Source organism: Pipistrellus hanaki, assembly GCF_964339955.1.
Source record: "Pipistrellus hanaki genome assembly, chromosome: 4".
NCBI lineage: Eukaryota > Metazoa > Chordata > Mammalia > Chiroptera > Vespertilionidae > Pipistrellus > Pipistrellus hanaki.
In genome coordinates, this window is record NC_140506.1 from 84,270,320 (window position 1) to 84,291,519 (window position 21,200).

The 21,200-nt window shown below is 39.7% G+C and overlaps 1 protein-coding gene across 2 annotated transcripts in view; it reads right to left on the bottom strand.

Moving 5' to 3' along the window:
- Positions 1-18,834, bottom strand: part of ATF7IP2 (activating transcription factor 7 interacting protein 2) — a 71,303-nt gene extending 52,469 nt beyond the window's left edge. The window contains exon 1 of one of the 2 annotated variants that reach the window (XM_084881127.1): positions 18,807-18,834. The gene's annotated coding sequence lies outside the window, so the exon portion shown is untranslated. Of the gene's footprint in view, positions 1-18,445; positions 18,759-18,806 lie in introns of those variants that run through there. The other variant, XM_084881128.1, reaches the window with a different exon arrangement.
- Between the last annotated feature and the right edge of the window lie 2,366 nt (positions 18,835-21,200).

The window sequence follows — 21,200 nt, forward strand, 5'->3', positions numbered from 1 at the left end:
CCGCAGGAATGACGGCCTATCTCCAGACTCTTGATATTGCAATAAACAAGCCATTCAGAGACAATTTGCGCATGGAAATTAATGACTATATTGAAAATAGAATGGAGAGAAATCAGCGTGGAAACTTTGTGAAACCTAAACTGCAAGAGGTTGTGACTTGGGTGAAGAATTCATGGGAGAAATCACTGACAGTTGTATTGCAAATGCACTGCAAGCAGGCTACCTTAACAAGAAGTACTCATTTAAAGACAGTGCTATTGCTAAACATGAGAGATTTGGTCCACTGATTCTGAAAGAAATGGAGTCATAAGAAATTCACCAGGAAATTCAGGAATTGGATTGTTATGATTTTCCAGATGATGATGACATGATTGTCACTGAATGAGTAAATTCTTGATACTGTAGGATTCACAGTTTGTCTGGTGTGTGTTGACAAGTACTGTACTACCGTATACAGGTAATGAATTTCCTTTATTTTCATTTAACAATAAATGTGTACCGTATTCTTCATGGAAAAATAAGACATCCCCTGAAAATAAGACCTAGCGCATCTTTGGGGGCAAAAATTAATATAAGACACTGTCTGATTTTCGGGGAAACAGGGTATTTTCTTACAATCCTTTGTATTTCTGTGGTGTTATTGGTTATTTTTCCACTTTTCTTTTGGATTTTATTATTTTGAGCACACCGTTTCTTCATTAGTCTGATAAAAGGCTCAGCAATCTTGTTTATCCTTTCAAAGAACCACCTCTTAATTTCATTGATTCATTATATTATTTTTTTAGTCTCCATGTTTATTTCTACTCTAATTTTTATTATCTCTTTTCTTGTGCTTATTCTGGTTTTTTTTTTTTTTAATTATTGTTCTCTGTCTAGTTCTTTAAGTTATAGTATTAGTTTCTTACTAACTTTTCTTTTTTTTGTTTGTTTGTTTGTTTTTTGAGTAGGCCTGTAATGCTATGAACTTCACACTCAGGACTGTTTTAGCCGTCTCCTGATATTTTGTGTTATGTATTCATTTTTGTTTCCAGGAAGGTTTTCCTTTGTTTCTTAATCTGTTGGTTACTCATTCATTGTTTAATAACATGCTACTTAGCCTCCATGTGTTTTTTTGCTTTTCATTTCATTGAGTATTTCATGATATTCCCTATTGGCCTGTAGAGTTTTTGACAGCCTTATGGGAACTCTTTGTAGGTTCCAGTTTGATTTGCTCTTACTGCCATTCAGATTTTTTCTTTAATTTTTGGCATTTTAATTATGATGTGTCTGGGCAACGACCTCATTGGGTTCTTCTTGCTTGGGGATCTTTGTGTCTTGTGAACTTATGCGAATTTTTTCATCAGATTAGTGAACTTTTCTGCCATTATTTCTTCAAATATGTTCTCTATCCTTTTCAACATTTCTGCCTCTTCTAGCACACTTGCCATTCAAATAGTTACATTTAATGTTGTCCCAGAACTCTCTTAAGCTGTTCTTCTGTTAATTCATTTATCTTTTTGTTTCTGAGTGATTTTTTTCCCCCTACTGTGTCTTTTAATTCCCTGATTTGATCCTGAGGTTTCCCTAATCTGTTGTGTATTCCTTCTAATGTGATCTTTATTTGGGCTATATTATTTTTTATTTGTTTTCATAATTACTATATAATTTCTAATGCTGTTGGGCACCTTTACCATTATTATTCTGAACTCTGGAAGAAATAAATTTATCTCCATTTCATTTATCTACTATTCTGGAGAATAATCTCATTCTATCATTTAGGGGATGTTTCTTCGCCTCCTCATTTTGGTTGCCTGTTTGTGCTTGTGAATATGTATGAGGTAGAACAACTATGTCTCTAAATATCTAGTGCAGAAAGGAGAGTTTCAAATGCTGTATCAGAATAATTAGATCAAATAAAGACTCATTGTCTCTAGAGACCATCTCTGCCACAAACTAATTGGATTCAGGCATCGTCCACAGGTTTGGCAAGTTTTCCAACCAGGGTGGGGCAACTGCTTCTGCCTGGATGCTAACTGTAAATATCAGTGTCTTAATGTGCTTCAGATACTCCACATTTTGGATCAAATTGTTATCCAAGAGGGTGTGTCAACTGTTCCTTCCTCCCCACTGGCAAAATCACATCCATAGCAATTATTGGCATGAGAAAGATCCTCCATAGTATGAGGGAAAGACTCACCACAGGAAGGGGTGTCTACCTTCTAAGCTCTATATCCAGAGCCCTAACTCTGGCTTCTGCTCACACAGCTCTAGTCCACTTTGGCCTCCTTCCATTGGAGCAAAAGATGAGTAGTGGCACAGAGATTTTTGAGTATCGGTCCTTTAAGCAGGTGCCTACATTTCCAGCCTTCTCTCACTGGCAGAGAGCAACCCTGCTGCTTTTCACAGGCAGATGCTATATTAGCACCACTCTCAGTTCTGGAGCTCTCTTCTGTGGGGAAGGGGAGGATAGAGGCGGGCACAGAGGCACAGCTTGGGGATTAGACCCTGGAGTTCTCAGGGGCAACCCCACACAACTTATATCTCTCTCCAGAACTTGTTGCTTTCTATATAGCAGCCCAGCAGGCTCTTTTGCATTTCCGCTCCTCCTATCAGACTCTACATGGTCTCCACTTTCCATCCTCAATTATCAGGGTGTTCTCCATCAAGTCTTCAGTTTATTAATCTGGGAGTTTTTCTGTATTTTAGTTGTAATTTGAGTTTGGTCCTGGGAGCGTGTCCATGCAATGTCCACTATTCCATCGCTATTTTAATCTCCATTCCTTCAGTTTATATCCTTCAGTGTGTTTCTTTTCTCCCCTTCCCGGAGTTGATTTGACCACCTTTTGGTGCATGAGATGATGCTCAACCCACTACATGGTTTTAGTTTTTTGTTTTGTTTTGTTTTTTAATGCACAGTAACAGAATTTATCCATTTTGCTGTGACAGCAATAAAATTGGGTCAATATAATAAAACCTGACTATCTGGTTGCCAATGATAGATAATTGGATCATTTCCAGTTTTCTATTACTCTTGTTTTTCTTACATCACTGCTTTAAATACATTTGTTTCAAGGTACATATCTGTATTTGTGAATTAAATTTCCATGGGGTAACATTGGTTAGTACTACAATATACATTTCAGGTGCAAAACCAATAACTTGACACCTGTGCAATCTATTGTATGGTCACCACCTAAAGCCTAGTCTACTTTTGTAGTCTCCTTTTATCCTCTTCCCCTCTGATAATCACCATTCTGTGAGATCTGTAAATTTTTTGTTTCTTCATTTTTTGCATTTTGTTTTGTATAATACATATAAATGAAATCATATTGTTTTTGTTATTTTTCATGTTATTTCACTTAGCAAGTTATTCTCAAAATCAATCTAGGTTGTGATTTTGTGTATGTGTTTTTTTTTATTATTATTATTAATTGAAGTCCTTTACTGGTACTGCTTCTATGAGAGGAGGAAAGAGGTAAGAGAATCAGTCATTATGGGGAGGGGTCCTCTCTTCACAGAACTAAACCAATAAGCAGAAAGTGCTATTGCATTTAAAAATTGGCAGCACAGGGAAAAACAAGAACAGGTGGGGATTTGGTGTGTTATTAAAAATATACAGTTCCCTTCCCCCAACTGTGGACCCTGGAGGTGGGGACAGATTGGTCTGCTTAAACCCAAGAGGAATCAGAAGAGCAAAAATAATTTGGCCAGAATCATTAGCAGTGGAGGGTCCAGAGGGTGGCAACTGGGTGAAAGGATTGCCTTTCCCTGTATGGAATCCTCACAGCCCCTATGGTCTGGCAAGCAGGGGATAGCCTGCAACCTCCACAAGCTAGTCTGGTGCTGCCAGATTCTCCAGGAAGGGGCTCCAGTTAGCTCACAAAGGCTGGCCCACTGGAAATGACAGAACTAACCCACAACTTTAGCAGAGTGAACTCTGCTTATAGCAGTTCACTTGTGACTCATGCTTGATCTCTGTCAGCTTCTTGATGGCATCCTTCAAAGTGGCATAGAGCATTTTGCTTTTAAGTTATGAAGACTTGAGGGCTAAAGATAAAGAACAGGTCCTCCTCCATCCTCTCCTTGGTCTCATAAGTTGCATCATCCAGGGTGTAGTGGCAACTGTTAAGCAACATCTTGACAAAGATGGCATACAGGTCACCTATATTCTGGCCCACATCATCTACCAAAATATCCTTGACTTCCTCCAGAATAAAATTATTCTATCTTTCTCAAGCAAAGACCACAACCTTTTGATTCTTTGTGTCCTTTGGTGTGGAGGAATTACGCACCTTCATGTAATTAAACACTTTGACTCCATCATAGACAGCCACACAGGAGGTCTTGTTTTGGAAAGTAAAAAGGAGACAGGAAGAAGAGTCTAATATTTATTGGCTATACATACATGTGTCCTTGTCTGCAAGATTCCTGGTTATGTCTTGTTCTTTTTTTTTTTTTTTTTTTTCCTATTGGGTGGCCTTTTTAATTTTTTATGGGGCTTAATAAATTTATCTAACAAACTTAGTCAATCCTTTATTATATGAATTGCAAGTATGTTTTGTGGCTTAACTTTGCTCCCCCCAACTTTAACACAAATTTATCTGGTTTTCTTTCCTTTTTTTTCATTTATTTTATGGCTAACGCTTAATATATTTCATTTGAGAAATCTTTCCAAAACCTTTGGCAATGTGTAAAACAGTGAAGCCTCTGATGGTAGACAAACCTTCTTCTGTCCCAGGATATCTGTGGGCACAGAGCTGTATCACAGCAGTACAATGATAAAATTACATAATAGGAAAGAAGGTATCAGAAAAAATATACACAGGCTTACCACAGAAATATTAGTTTGTTTTCAAATAACCACAATAAAATGAATATCACAATATAGTCACCTGAAATTTTGGATTTTCCAGTGCACATAAAAGTTATGTTTAGTCTACACTTAAGTCCAGTATGTTGTAGTATTATGGTAGAAAAAAAAAAAGTGTACATATGTTTATTAAAAAAAATGCTTTGTTGTGAGAAAATGCTAACCATGCTCTAATCCTTTTGCTGTTGGAGGTTCTTGCCTCTATATTGATGGCTGCTTATTTACCAGGGTGGTGTTGCTAAAGGATGACATGTGACTGTGGCAACTTCTTAAAATAAGACAACAATTAAGTTTGCTGCATTGACTGACTCTTCAATCAATTCTTCAATTATTTTTCCAAATGATTTCTCTGTAGCATGTGATGCTGTTTCATAGCATTTTATTCATAGTAGAAATTCTTTCAAAACTGTAGTCAGCCAAAACCGGTTTGGCTCAGTAGTAGAGCGTCGGTCTGTGGGCTGAAAGGTCCCAGGTTCGATTCCGGTCAAGGGCATGTACATTGGTTGTGGGCACATCCCCAGTAGGGGGTGTGCAGGAGGCAGCTGGTCGATGTTTCTTTCTCATTGACGTTTCTGGCTCTCTATCTCTCTCCCTTCCTCTCTGTAAAAAATCAATAAAATATATTAAAAAACAAAACAAAATAAAAAAACTGTAGTCAACTCTCTGAAATCCTGCTGCAGCTTGAACAACTAAATTTATGTACTATTCTAAATCCTTAGTTGTCATTTCAACAATCTTCACAGCGCACTCACTAAAAGAAAATCCAATCTTAAGTAACTTTCTTTGATAATCCTTAAGAAACAACTCATCCCAGTTTTATCATGAGATTGCAACAATCCAGTCATATCTTCAGGCTCCATTTCTAATCCTAGTTCCCTTGCTATTTGACATCTAATATTAACTTTCTCAACTAAAGTTTCGAGCCCCTCAAAGTCTTCCATAAGGGTTGGAATCAAATCTTCTAAATTCTTGTTAATGTTTACACACACACAAGTATAAACATCTATACAGACAATCCTCAGGTTAGGTCGGACTCAACGTACCGGTACGTCATTTCATGGTTACATCACAATCTCCCATTTACTTATAAAAATAAAAGTTCTGTCATTTTGATGTATTTACATATTTGCTTTATGTTTATTATTATTTACTGGAGGCCCATTGCAGAAAATTCTTGCCCAGGAGGGGGTTCCCTCCAGCCTGGGATCAGGCTTAAACCGCCAGTTGGACATTATCTGAGGGGTCCCGGATTGGAGAGTGTCAGAAATTGTTATCTTTCTTTTCATCTTTTTTACCGTTTCACTTCATTACTGTGGTGTACGTGCTTCATATGAGTGACGTAGGTGTTTTTGTAGGTGGGTTCTGAAAATCGCATGTTTCACAGTAGGAACAGATCTGCAACATAACTCAAGGACATACTGTACTATAGAAATAGGGGAGTATGCTAATTAGATCAGATACACTGACATCATTCCGACCAGTGTTCCTAACAAAGTTGGGGTCTGGCTGAAGCCTCCCGGGGTCCTGGATGCCTGTGGCCAGCCAAAGGGAGGGAAGCCAGGATCCCGGTGGCCTGCCAGCAACCAGAAACAGGAGGCCTGGGTCCCAGGTACCAGAAGAAAGCTGGTATATCTATTTAATCAGCACCCAAGGGTATTTTTCTATTCATTTTGGAGAGAGGGAGAAGGGGAGCAAGAAACATTAATGCAAAAAATATCCATTGTTTGCCACCCTTAAATGCTCCGACCAGAGATTGAATCCTCAACTGAGGTACTGGCCTTACTAGGAATCAAAACTATGACCCTTCAGTGCATAGGACCAAGTTCCAATATAGGCATACTGGCCAGGACTAATGGTAATATTTTCCTTCTTCTTTTTCTTTTCTTTTTTTAAAATTTTATTGATTATGGTATTACATAATTGTCCTCATCCTCCCATTCCCATCTCAAACCCCTCCCCACTTATGTCCCCACCCCACCCCTGTTGTCCATGGCCACTGGCTAGGCCCATATGCATGCACACAGTCCTTTGGTTGATCTCTCCCTTTTACCCCAACCCTCCCCTATCTTCCCTCTGAGGTTTGAGAGCCTGATTGCTGCTTCTCTTTCTCTGGGTCTGTTTTTGTTCATCAGTTTATGTTGTTCATTATTTCATCTAGATGTGTGAGATCATGTGATCCAAGAAATATCCTTGTAAGAACAAACTGAAACATAAGCCATAATGGTTATGCTGAGAGGCAAGTAAATCAGTCTGTGTGAGTTCCTATCTGGGACAACAGTTCTTTTGAGTCCCAATTTCAATGTCAAACAGTTCCTTATGTGTACATGTCAGTCATGATATTTCAGATATGGTTGGTGGACAAATGGTGGTGATGCAGGTCCGACCATCTCTGGTTTGGTCCTGGGCGTCCTTCAGCAACACGCAGCTGCTGTATGCTGGTATGGCGTGGCGTCGTCAGCGTCTTCCATCTATGAACTGTTTCTCTCTCTTTTTTTTTTTTTTAATCTTTATTGTTCAGATTACAAATGTTCCTCTTTTTTCCCCCCTCCATTGCTCCCCTCCACCAGGTTCCCACCCTACCCTCTGCCCTTTCCCCACCCCTCATTGTCCTCATCCATGGGTGCACAGTTTATCTTCAGTCTCTTCCCACATCCCCCTTTCCCCTTTTCCCTGAAAATTGTCAGTTCACTCCTCTTCCATACCTCTGATTCTATTATATTCAACAGTTAATATTGTTCATCAGATTTTTTTTTTTAATTTCCTTGGTTTTTAGATTCACTTCTTGTTACGAATTTGTTGTTCATAATTTTTATCTTTATTTATTTTCTCTTCCGAAAGAGCCCCCTTCAGCAATTCATATAATTCTGGCCTGGTGGTGATGAACTCCTTTAGCTTTTTTTTTTTATTGGTGAAGCTCTTTATCTGGCCTTCGATTCTGAGTGATAGCTTTGCTGGATAGATTATCTTTGGCTGTAAAGTTCTTACTACTCATCACCTTGAATATTTCTTGCCATTCCCTTCTGGCCTGCATGGTTTCTGTTGAGAGATCAGCTGACAATCGTATAGGTGCTTCTTTATAGGTAACTACCTGCTTTGCTCTTGCTGCTTTTAATATTCTCTCTTTGTCTTTTGCTCTTGGAATTTTAATTATGATTTGTCTTGGTGTGGTCTTCTTTGGATTCCTTTTGTTTGAAGTTCTGTGCGCTTCCTGGACTTGTAAGTCTAATTCTTTCACCAGGTGGGGGAAGTTTTCTGTCACTATTTCTTTCAGTATGTTTTCGATATCTTGCTCTCTCTCATCTTCTGGAACCCCCATAATTCTGATGTTGGTTTGCTTGAAGTTGTCCCAGAGGTTTCTTACATTATCTTCAACTTTCTGGATTCTCTTGCCTTCTTGCTTCTGCGGAGGAGTGTCTTCTGGCTCTTTATGTTCCAAATCTTTGACTTGATTCTTGCGATCTTCCATTCTGTTTTTAGGACTCTGTATAATGTTTTATTTCAGACAATGTATTCTTTATTTCTTGTTGATCCCTTATTATTTCTTGTTGATTCCTTATTATTTCTAGTTGATCCCTTTTCATATCCTCATAGGACTTATCAATCTTTTCTAGGAAATTCTTGATAAACCTTATAAGCGTGGTTTTGAACTCTATATCCAGTTGCTTTTTGTCCTCCATTTCTTTCGTTTGTGATCTATTTCCTTGTCTCGGCATTTTCGCAGCTTTCCTAAGTTAATAGCCTTAAAAGTCTCTGTGTTCTGCTTGGATGGGGCGGAGTTTCAGGGTGGAGCCTACAGCCTTGGCTTCCGTCAGCCACGCCCTATGGGGCTCCTGAGTCTCAGTGTTTCTCAGGGTCCTTCGGTACTCGATGCAAGCACCTCTCAGAGTGAGGTGCCCTTGAGTTTCGCCTGCTACCAAACAGTCCAGTCTCTCCACCAATGAGCCTGGAACTGGGGTTCAGTTCAGTTGGAAGAGGGGTTAAAAGTGGGTTCAGAGCAGTCTGGAGCTTTTGTCTCCTTCCCGCCAGGGCAATCCCACGGCACAGCCAACCATCCCTTCTCTGCATGCAATGTGCGTGCCTCCCAGGGCTCTGCCTTTCACCACTCCCCCGGGATTCCGCCTCACAGCCCAGGCTTCCTCTGTTTGAGCCTGGGTCCCCAAGGTCTGGCCTAGAACCGGGGTTCAGTGCTGTCGGGTCTGGGGTTCAGCACAGTCTGGAGCTTTTATCTCCTTCCTGCTAGGGAACGCCAGCCAGGCACTCAGCCTCCCCCTCCTCTCCGGCTCCATCCTCTCTGCGTGCAGAGTGTCTCCGTACCTTAGGCTTTTACAACTCCTCTGATTTTCCTTCTGGTTTTCTCTTTCCTTCTTGTTGTAGAATTTCCAGTCAGTCGACTTTCCTGTAGCTCTGGGCAATGTCCGTTTTATATTTTAGTTGTATTTTATTGAAATTGTTGTGTGCGGCTGAGGTTAGGTGTTTACCTGTGCAGCCATCTTGGATCCTCCCACATACATCTAATGTTAATATTCTGATCTCTTCCCAGGACCCATAAGTGTTCTTATTGGAATCTTAAATTATGAATCTTTCCCAAAAGGTTTTCAATTTATTTTTGCCTCCATTCATTAGAGGAATCGTTACCTATCTTAGCTATATCCTGGTGAAATGTATTCCTTAAATAATAAGACCTGAAAATCGAAATAACTCTTAATCCATGAGCTAAAGAATGGATGCTATATTAGCAGGCATGAAAATAACAATCTCATTGTACATGTCCATTAGACCTCTTGGCTTGTCAACTGTCAATTAGTAGTAATATTTTGAAAAGAATCTTCTGAGCATGTCTCAACAGTGGGCTTAAAATATCCAGTAAACCATGTCATAAGTGGATGTGTTATCATATAGGCATTGTTGTTCCATTTATAAAGCACAAGCAGAGTAGATTTAGCATTATTCTTAAGGTCCCTAAGATTTTCAAAATGGTAAATAAGCATTCACTTCAAGTTACTAAATGCATTAGATCCTAACAAGAGAATTAGCCTGTCCTTTGAAGCCTTGAAAGCAGGCACTGACTTCTACCTAGCTATAAAAGTCCTAGGTGGCATCTTCTTCCAATATAAGACTCATATCTACATTGAAAATTTGTTGTTTACTTTATTAGTAATCATAGCTTGTAGAGAGCTACAGGGACATTCTTTTAATTCTTATCAGCTGAGCCCGAGAGCACTGGCAGAATCCTGTTATCAGTACCGATTTCTTATCTTTATCCAAGTGCTTGGAATGAGGAAGAAAAATGAGGAATTTACCCAGATCTTGATGAATAGGATCTGGGCACACCCAAAACTCCCTTTGACCTTAAACTCCCCTTTGGTAATCAATAAATGTGCTGTGTTGTCTGTGGTAAGTGACTGTCTCTCCATTAGAGAGATGGCGCTCACCTAGCACCCAGCTTGATGAATCTGTTTCTGCCTCCATGTCTCTTCTTTCTTTCTCTAATTTCTTAATCCCCAGCTCCTCCACTCAGGAATCTGTTGTTTTCCATGCGGGACGAAGAAAACAGAAAAAATGCCCACTGCAATAGCTATGTCTTCTAGATAACTTGCTATAGCTTCAACATCAGTACTTGTTGCTTCACCTTTCATTTTGTTATGGAGATTGCTTCTTTACTTATACCTCATGAACCAACCTGATAGCTTCCAACTTTTCTTCTACTGCCTCTTCACCTTTCTCAGCCTTCACAAAATTGGAGAGAGTTGGGGCAATGCTTTGTATTATTCTTAAGCTTAAGGAAATGTTGTGGCTGGTTTGATCATTTCATTAACCATTGAGGTCAAGAGTGAAACAATATTATTGAAGTATACTTTTTCTGGATCCTTTATCCAGACTTCTAAAATTTGGTCTTTATCAGCAATAATGCTGTTCTGATTTATCATCCATGTGTTCATTGGAATAGCAGCTTTATTTTGCTTCAAGAATTTTTTGTTTACATTCACAACTTAGGTAACTGGCACAACCTGGTTTTTGATAAGCCTTATTTTTTTTTTATTTAAAGTGAGAGTCAAGTAACTTTTCCTTTCACTTGAACACTTTGAGACCACTGTGGTGTTAACTGGCCTAATTCCAATATTTTTATATCTGAGGAAATAGGGAGGACTGAAGAAAGAGACAAAACAGCTGGTCGGTAGAGCAAACAGAAAACACCATTATCAATTAAGTTTGCCATTTACAAGGGTGCCGTTCATGGTGCCTCAAAAACAATTACAATAGTAACATCAAAGATCACAAATCACTATAATATATATAATTAAAATTTTTTAAATATAATGATTACTGAAATGTAACAGACACACAAAGTGAAAAAATGCTGTTGGAAAATTGTGTTTAGATGGAGCTCCTTGATGAAGGGTTTCCACACTTTCAAAATAAAGTGAAGCACAACAAAATTATGTATGCTGGTAATAGGAATGCTTACTAAGAGTGAATTATTCTTAAGTTTATAAACATGAGATAATTTGTCTTAATGGTTTGCAACTTGCTACGTGACAAAAGCAAGCTGAGTAAATGTCCTTTGCCCAGAAAACCTCTGTATTAATATATTTAGTGAAGTCAAAAACTATCAGTAAAAGGTCCTGAGAAGTTAAGGACCTGCCTATAAGGTAAAGGGATAATTTATATGTTGTGAAAAAAAATTGAGTGAAATTTAATTACTAGGAGGAAGAAAACAGGCAACAACTTAATCTAAATTGGAGGATCCTTGGAACCACCAAAATTCCCCTCCTGAACCAGTTTAAATCTGGTGTTGTCCAATAACTCACATTTCATATGAATCAAAGTACTATCTTACAGGACAAGGCTAGAAAAATAAGTCATCTATATTTTCTCAAGTTTTAAAGGTTTTTCTTTTACAACTTAAGTCTTCAATCCATCTACAATTGATTTTAAAATTGAGGGAGAGAAAAGGATTATTTTTCACTCAGATGTAAAATATCCTATTAATATTAACCTTTAAAAGTATACTCTGTGTCTCTTTCACTATATTTTGTTTTACGATATAACTCCTGTTGAATATATTATTGTCCATCCCAGCAATTTGTTATATCGCCTTTAAAACTTTTTGAAAATAATCTAAGGAATTTGTCTTTTAACACATGAGATCATGAGAATTCTCACTTCATATTACAGTGTTTTACAAATTATCATACTTTAAAAAGATAGTAGCTTGTAAGAACATGTAATAAATATATTTAACATGCAATGGGTATTAATTTTAAAGCATACCTTTATCATTTATTTAAAACATTTTTTGTCCTCATTTAATAAAAACTTATCTGGACACTGAGTAAAGCTAGCAATAAAAATATTGGTCCACAATGTGTTATAAAACTTATATGATCACATTATTGGCAAATTAAAGCTTTAATATTTAGTTTTAAGCCCTTCTGACTTTTACAACTTTGTTGTTTTTTTGTTCCTACTTTTTATGTTAGTTCAGTATTAATTTAATATTAAAATGTCCATTTTATTTTTTAAGGTCTAAAAATGCTTTACAATTCTAGTGTATATAAAAGTTTTTTAAAATCATTCTTTAACCAACATTTCATTAACCATTGAGGTCAAGAGTGAAACAATATTATTGAAGTATACTTTATCTAAAAAAAATTTCCCACCTCCTCATCATTATTGCTTTTCACGTCTTTTTTCCATAGAATTTACTTTTACACTATACTTTCAAAAATAACTGGGAATAACATTTTGCTATATAACTGAATAGTTAATATGAATAATCCTGCTAATAAACATTGATATACATATTTTTGAGTGAATATACATTGTTATTTATGTTGGGTATACATGTAAGGATGGAAGTCATACAATAATCCTATATTGAATCTTTTAAAGAACAAATTGTTTTCTAAATGATCTGGACCAATTTAAAATTAGGTTGTCGTTTTATATTCTAGATTTAAGACCCTTAAATTATATGACTTACATACTTTTAATCATATTCTGTGGGTGTGTTTTTAATTTCTTGTGTCATGCAACAATGCTGACCTTGTTTTTTTAATCTCTAAAGAGGTGTTTTGTTTTGTAAATTCCTTATGACTTTCTACATATGAAATCATTTCATCTGTCAATAGTCTTATTTCTTTCTTTTCAACCTTGATATCTTCTATTCATATGATTGCACAACTGTCCTATTCAATATAGAATGTAAGTTGCAAGAGTAAACCATCCTTGACGTGTTATGGATTTAAGGGGAAAACTTTCAGTATTTAATAATTATATATGACTGGAGGCCCAATGCATGAAAATTCGTGGAGTAGGCCTTCCTTCCCCTGGCTGCTGGCACAGGCTTCCCTCCAGCACACAGGACCCGGGCTTCCCTCCTCCAGCCACCAACAGGCACCCAGGACCTGGGGTGCTTCCCTCCTCTGGCTACCCGTAGGCACCCAGGACATGGGCTGACTTCCCTCAGGGCACCTGCAGGCATCCGGGACTTGGGCTGGCTTTCCCCCTGCCTGGGTTCATCAAGAAGGATATCTGGTATGTTGTCTAGTCTAATTAGCATATTACCCTTTAATTATTATAGACACTAGAGGCCAAGAGCATGAGATTCATGCACACTGCTGGAACCCTTAGCCTAACCTGTGGCCTCTCACAGTCTGGGACCTCTCGGGGAGGGGACCTACATTGGCAGTCGGACATCCCCCAACAGGTCCTTAGTGCTGATGAAGAGGCAGGAGAGCCTCCCGACACCTGCTGATCTACACACCAGCCATGAGTCTAGCTTATGGCTGAGCAGCACTCCCCCTGTGGGAGCCCACTGAACACCAGGAGGCAGCTCCTGTGTTGAGCATCTACCCTCTGGTGGTCAGTGCACATCACGGCGACCCGTCATTCCTCCAATGCATCTATTGCCATATTATCCTTTTCTTATATAGGATATTATAAAGGACTAGAGGCACAGCGCATGAAATTCGTGCACTGGGGGATTTTTCCCTCAGTCCCGTCTGCACCCTCTCTAATCTGGGACCCCTTGGGAGATGTTCGAGGCCATAAACTGCCAGTCAGACATCCCTCTCACAGTCTGGGACTGCTGGCTCCTAACTGCTCACCTGCCTGCCTGCCTGACTGCCCCTAACTGCTCCCCTGCCAGTCTGATTGACACCCAACTGATTCCCTGCCAAACCGATCACCCCAACTGCCCTCCCCTGTCGGCCCAATTGCCCTCAACTGCCCTCCCTTGCAGGCCTGGTCACATACAACTGCCCATCCCTGCCAGCCATCTCGTGATGATGTGAGGGTGGAGACAAGCTCATATAAGCATGATTTAATCTTTGGGGTGATCTAAATATGGACCAATAGCATCAGCATCTTCTAATTGCTAGTAGGGTATTTTCTTTACATCAAAAAAATCTTTATCAGTGTAATCCTATTGTAAGTAATAAAAGCGTAGAATGCAAATTGTCCCCTTCACTGGGAGTTGTTCTCAAAAGGAAAATGGGGAGTGGGGGAGGAGGCTTCTAACCTAGTTCAGTATCTGGTTAAAATTTTAGTCTTCCTTGTTCAATCAATTTGCATATTACCCTTTTATTATATAATACTACACTGTCGTCCAAGTCTTAATGCAATATCTGTTTCCCAGCCTTTTTCACCATGTGAGAAAATAGGATATGTAATTGTATCTAATGTAGGGAAAAGGATACTGATTTAATTTTTGTGGCATTCAGATTATTGGGATCTGGTTTGCAATGAATAAGCAAGTCCCTTTCAAAAGAAGGTCCTCCATCTTCATTTCTGAATATGATGGGAACTTCGGTTACATGGGGATAATTATATCTACCTGTCTCACTATTATGATCATGTTTAATCACCAGTATTATTTCCATGCGACACCACCACTTTCTTTCAGCTTCAAAATGTCAAGAAAAACAACTAAATTCATGATCGACAATGACAGATCAAAATACATACACACACACGATTGGCACTGGTCAGAGCTTTATATGTATCTCGCATGCGCAAGTCAACTTAGCCTTTTATATACATAGAACTTTCTTAGACTATTTTCTGATGGTGTGTTTGAGTGATGGTCAATCTGCATATTACTTTTATTAGATAGGACAGAAGCCTGGTGCATAGGTGGGGGCCAGCTGGTTTGCCCTAAAGGGCACCCCAGATCAGGGTTCCCTTGGGGTGTGGGGTGGCCTGAGAGAGGTGGTGGTTTGCAGGCCAGCCACACATCCTGGCGACCCAAGCAGAGGTCCTGGTGTCTGGAATTTATTTACCTTCTACAATTGAAATTTTGTAGCCTGGAGAGGAGCCAAGCCTCCTGCTCACTTGGTGGCTGGCTGCTATTTCTGTTTGGATTTGTTTACCTTCTATAATTAAAACTTTGTAGCCTTGACTGGAGGCTTAGACTGGCCAGGACAGGTGGAAAGCTTGGCTTCCTTCGTTGCCTGGGAAACCCAAGCCTCCCTCCTGCTCTGTGCCTGTAGCCATCTTGGCTGGGTTTATTTGCATACTTGCTCTGATTGGCTGGTGGGCATAGCAGGGTGAGAGTCAATTTGCATATTACTTTTATTAGGATATTTTCTTTCTCCTAAAGGGATCAAATTTTATCCCCTAATTTCCTATAAACCTATCTTTTAATTTCCTAATGCATCAGAACTGACATTTTTCCTTTTCTCCTATCCTTCAAGGTCAGGTTTAAAGATCACCTCTTCAAGAAAGCTTTCCCACAAGAGAATTTTCCATCACAACATATATGTATATGTTAGTCATGAGCTTTAGAAACAGATATGTGATCTTATTTTTATATTCTAAGTGAGATCCCTTTCATATAGCTTTATTAAATGATATTTAAATGAATACTAGACATAAAAATAAACCTCTGGAAAGCCACAAAGGGTTCTTTAATAAAAAGTATCAGAAAAGGTCTCTGCAACTTTTGCTATAGCCATCCCACAAGCTTCTTCATGTCAACAGCATTATACACAGTAGAGCCTCAAAAGTGTACTATGGTACCACATTTAGTAGATACATACAGTGTCTCAGTTAAAGAGGCTTCTAGATAGACAAGAGCTATGGGAGGTAGGTAGGCCTGGAGGGAATATGTGAGAGATCTGACATGCCAGAACTAACAAAAAACACCCACAAACAAGGAAAACCACAGCAGACACAAGAATGACAGAGGGCAAACTTGAAACCTCTTCCACAATGTGGTCTGATAACACAGCACAATATCTGAGTAGGGTAGCCTTGAAGCTTCTTGCCTAGGGGCATTCCAACCAGGAGTATAAATCTTCTGAAATCCCAAGTAAGCAGGGCAGTAGGTTCTTTCAGCAGCTGAACTGCCCACTCATTTTATGTATCTAAATGGATTCCTTTTCTGCAAATAAAAATTTGCCTGCTTTTGCTATTTGTTGTCTCTTGCTTGAATTCTTTCCTACAAGCAATAGAAGAAACTTGCACAGAGACCACCTCTACCATCTCTATATAATGATTAAGTTTAGAAAGATTCATCTATATATAAGATCTCTTCATCCTTATAAATTTTAGTTCAAAAATTCAAATTATACCTGACCTCCCCAGAGAATGGTGGTGATTTCTCTTAGTTATTTCCTGACTACAATCTTTTTGTCCTATTTAGACTGGTAAAGTTAAAGCGGGATAGAAGTTATGTGAGACTACAGAAATGTATTTTAGAGATATGGGTTAAAGTTTAATACTCAGAGAAAGTTAAAGCATTTAAATAACTTAAGATAATGAGAGAATTAGAAGAATATGGCTATTTGTACTTTATATTTAATATAATCTCACTCAATTTAATGAGAACTATAAATCTTGTGTATTTTTTTTTAATAGTTGTTATTGATTTCAGAGAGGGAGAGAAAGATCGAGGATAATCACTAATTGGCTGTCTCTTGCATGCCCCCCTATTGGGGATCAAGCTGGCAACTCGTACATGTGCCCTTGACCAGAATCGAACCCGAGACCTTTTAATATGTAGGCAGATCTCTAGCCACTGAGGCAAACCAGCTAGGGCCTGTGCATTTAAAATTATATTTTATTTTCATTTTTACAAACTATATATTTAAATAAATTTCATCAGTGCACACCCACTATAAGAAAACTACATGATATGCAGGGATGATAAATATCAAAAAGTATAATGGAATTGAAGGCTGAGGTAAAGTACAAGGGTCAATAAGGTAAGCAGAACAAATACTGGTGTACCTAAGTAAACCAGTTCTTAAAAGACTCAAAAGCATTTCCAAGAAGACACAGTTCATCCATTGCAGCTGAGGCAGAAGACTGATAGTTAAGTAGATTTTGATTGGGGTTATTCAACATTTGTAAAAAATGAATTGAAGGGTAAACTAAGGCGGCATGAATCACAAAAGTTTAATTCAGTGTAATCAGTTCTTCATTCAGATGCTAAATTTTTTGCATTTTAAATAGCTTTCCTGTGATATAAATTATCTTGAATGTTCTTCCCCATTGTTTTGCAAGTAGTTCCTTTGCAGGTCGTGAACTGGCTACCAGTGAATGTATGACAAAATCATAATGAAAAGAGTAGTAAATCCCAATCTAGAAAATCAGTCTATTTAAGTGTATATAATGTAATTCTTCGAGATCTTGACCACACATTAGTGTTATAGAGTAGGCTCTCACCAGACACCAAATCTATTGGTGCATTGCCTTGATCTTAGGACTTTGGGCCACTAAATAAATTTATGCTGTGTGTAAGTCAAAACAAAACCTATCTTGTCATAAGTCAAGCAACCTATGCTGCCTTAAGCTAGAAACTTCATCCTCAACATAGTAACGCGGGAAAGTGGAAGTCAGTTTTCACGTATAGCAAGGTTCTGGAGATTCAAAGCAAAAGAATGGCTTCCTTTGTCCTGGACACTTCTTGACCTTGCCCAAAAATAGGTGGGGACGGGACGATGAGGGGATGGTCTTTTTAATCCCCCAAGCCCCTAATTTACCAATATGCACGTTTATGTTGAAGAAAGACTATCTTTGAACCCAGCTTTCAATGTTAAGTTATAGCATCCCACTCTAGCCGGAATAGCTCAGTTGGTAGAGCATAGACCAGAGAACTGAAGGGCCCCAGGTTCAATTCCTGTCAAGGGTACATGCTGGGGTTGTGGGCACGATTGCAGATCCACGATTCTCCCTCATCCATGATTCCCTCTCACCATGAATGTTTCTCTCTCTTCCTTCTGATCTGAAATAAAACGTTATTAAAAAAAAAAAAGTTATAGCATCCCTAGTCTGGGCAGCTCAACAGGTGCACATTGCATGGTTGTGCTCCAGGTTGTTACATTTAACAAAGGCGTCTTGCATAGCGCTCTGGTTTTTCTGTTATTCCTGATAGTGCCTAGTTCGTAACCACATGTATCAAGCAACGCCTCCTCACCACCTGGTGAAATCCAGGTAACTGTCCTGGCACCAGGTTCTTCAGCTAACTCTGATTAAAACTCAAGGAAACTGAGTAACAGATGATTAAAACCTGGGACTGGGGGTGGGAGGGACTACATTTTATCCATTAGCGCCTAAAAGTAGTCCGGTGCAGACCCAAGCTTTACTTACCCGAGAGGTCAACAGCCTGAGGCGGCAATGTCCCTCCGCGGCCCCGACTCCCACGCCGGACGGACGCTACTACACCCGGAGCCGAACTCCACTCCCACTTATCCCGCCGCCGGCTCGAAAAGTGGGTGCAGACGCATCCTTCCGCCCCTCAGGCGTCTTCTCCGGCAGCTCAGACCCCAGTGCCTCTGCGAGCTTCTCCCCGGGCGCCTCTCAGTAGGCGGAGCCTCAACCGCCCTCAGTGTGCGCAGCGCGCCGAGTCCTGACCGGCCCCTCAGAGGCGCGCGCGGCCCCCGCGAAAATGCCCAACCGACGGCCGGGCCAACGGCCACTCACCCGAGCCTCTTGTCCGGTTCCAACGTACCTACCTCAGCGCCACTCGGAGCCGTTTTCCCGCCTCACTAACTCTTCCTACCGCCACCGCCGCGCGCCCTAGCGCTGCTGAGGAGGGGGCTGGGCAGAGGTAAGTTTTATGGGGTCCGTGCCTGTGGACTCCAGCCAATGGCAGCACGAACGTGCGCCCGCCCAGCCAATCAGAGACGATCAGGTGGAGTGGGCGGGGAGAGAGCGGGCCGCGGGGTGGAAGTTACCTGAGGGGCTCAGAGAGTTCTGGTAGTTTAAGACTTTTTTTCCCCCATCAGCCCTTGGGGCCTAACCGCCAAGTGCGGAGCTAACCCTCTGAGGCGATTGACGGTTAGAAAAGTTTTCTGAAAAATCTCTGATGAACTTTTACAAAAAAGCTGCCAGCCGGTTGCAGCTTGTCAATTTATTGCAATTAAGTGTCACACATCCTTTTTAAAAAAAATACATTTTTATTGATTTCAGAGAGGAAGGGAGAGGAAGAGATAGAAACATCAATAATGAGAGAGAATCATGACAGGCTCAATCTCCTGCACAAGCCACACAGGATCCAGCCTGCAACCTGGGCATGTTTCTCCTGTTGTGCTTCAGGTTGTTACATTAACATCGTGCTCGGGTTTTAATGTTATTCCTGATATTCTAGTGCCTCGTTCCTAACCACATGTATCAAGCAACGCCTCCTCACTACCTGGAGAAATCCAGCACCAGGTTCTTCAGCTAACTATGATTAAAACTCAAGGAAACTGGGTAACAAATTATTAAAAATTGGGCCTGTGGTTCCTCCTGCAACCTTCTGGTTCATAGGTCCAAGCTCAACCACTGAGCCAGGCTGGCCAGTCTAAATATCACATTCCTTGGTTACAGAGTTTTTGTAACTCCTTAAACTTTGTGACTCAGGCTACTGGTCCAGGCCCAGTTTTGTTTTCTTGAATTTCCACCGTTGCCCAAGGGACTTGCCACCCTAGGCCTCATCAGAATATCTGAGACCCACTCTGCTGCCTTGCCTTCACCCTCTTGGTGATGATCAGGCCATATGTAGTGACTGAGTACTGTCTGTGCTAAGTGCAGGAATTCTAACCTTCTACTTTGATAAAGCCCTCCCTTTACTGCTGCCCGCCCTGTACTGCTAATCACCAGCTACAAGAAAAATGAGTCAAGGCCAGGAAATCTAGAAGTCTAGGTCGGTAACAGAAAAACAGACTCCAACCCAGTGGGTTGCCAAAATATGGTCCAGGGGGTCTGCAAGGTCAATACTATTTTTCTCAGAATAGGAAGATATTTGCCTTTTTCATTCTCATAGTTTCAGGAGTGTGCAATAGAACTTTCCAGAATGTGAGAATCTGGGTGTCTTATATCAAACACTGAGGAAATTGGAAAAATTGTAAAACAATGCAAGTCTTCACATAATTTTTTTATTTAGTGTTGTCAAGGGAGAGATGATCTGGGAGGGAGTGGAAGGCAATTACATTTGACCTTTGAGGCACAGGGGTTTGAACTATGTGGGTCCACTTATATGCAGATTTTTTAAAAAATTGACCACAGTTTAGTTGACCCAGCATTTCAAACCTGAGTTGTTCAAGAGTAAACTCCCTGGTTGAGAATCCATGTTGCTGAGGTATAGTTATACTCGAATTTTCAACTGAACAGGAGGTAGTCACCGCAACCCCAGAGTTGTTCAAGGGTCAAAAGAAAAATTGGAGCCAGATAAGAAATTTGCACTGTACTCAATCAATAGTAAATAGCCTTTAGAAATCTCATGTGTATTTAGGGTAATAGGATATCTTGTGTGTCATTTTAATAACAGTAATAATTAAAACTTACTGAGTATTATGTTAACCAAGTTCATTGCATGCAATATTTTAAATTTATTTCCACATTTGAAGTTGGACAATCTTTATTGGAAGCCATGGTAGCTTACTTAATTAGCCATGTCTTCAGCAAATTAGGCTACCTCTTAGAGCCACAATGACTTCTCTTTAAAATGTAAGTAATGGCCAAGACCGGTTTGGCTCAGTGGATACAGCGTCGGCCTGCGGACTAAAAGGTCCCAGGTTCGATTCCAGTCAAGGGTATGTACCTTGGTTGTGGGTACATCCCCAGTAGAGGTGGTGCAAGAGGCAGCTGATCGATGATTCTCTCTCATCAATGTTTCTAACTCTCTATCCTTCTCTCTTCCTTTTTGTAAAAAAATCAATAAAATATATCTTTAAAAATATGTAAGTAATGACAACAATATGTAATTTATTGAGTTCTTGGCACTGATCTAAGCACTTACCCAATTTATTTCAATGAATTTCATAACACTGCAAAGTCAATTTGGTATTTGATTTTTTTTAAAGAAATACATGTGACTCAGTTGTTGAGCATCAACCCATGAACCATGAGGTTCAGTTAGATT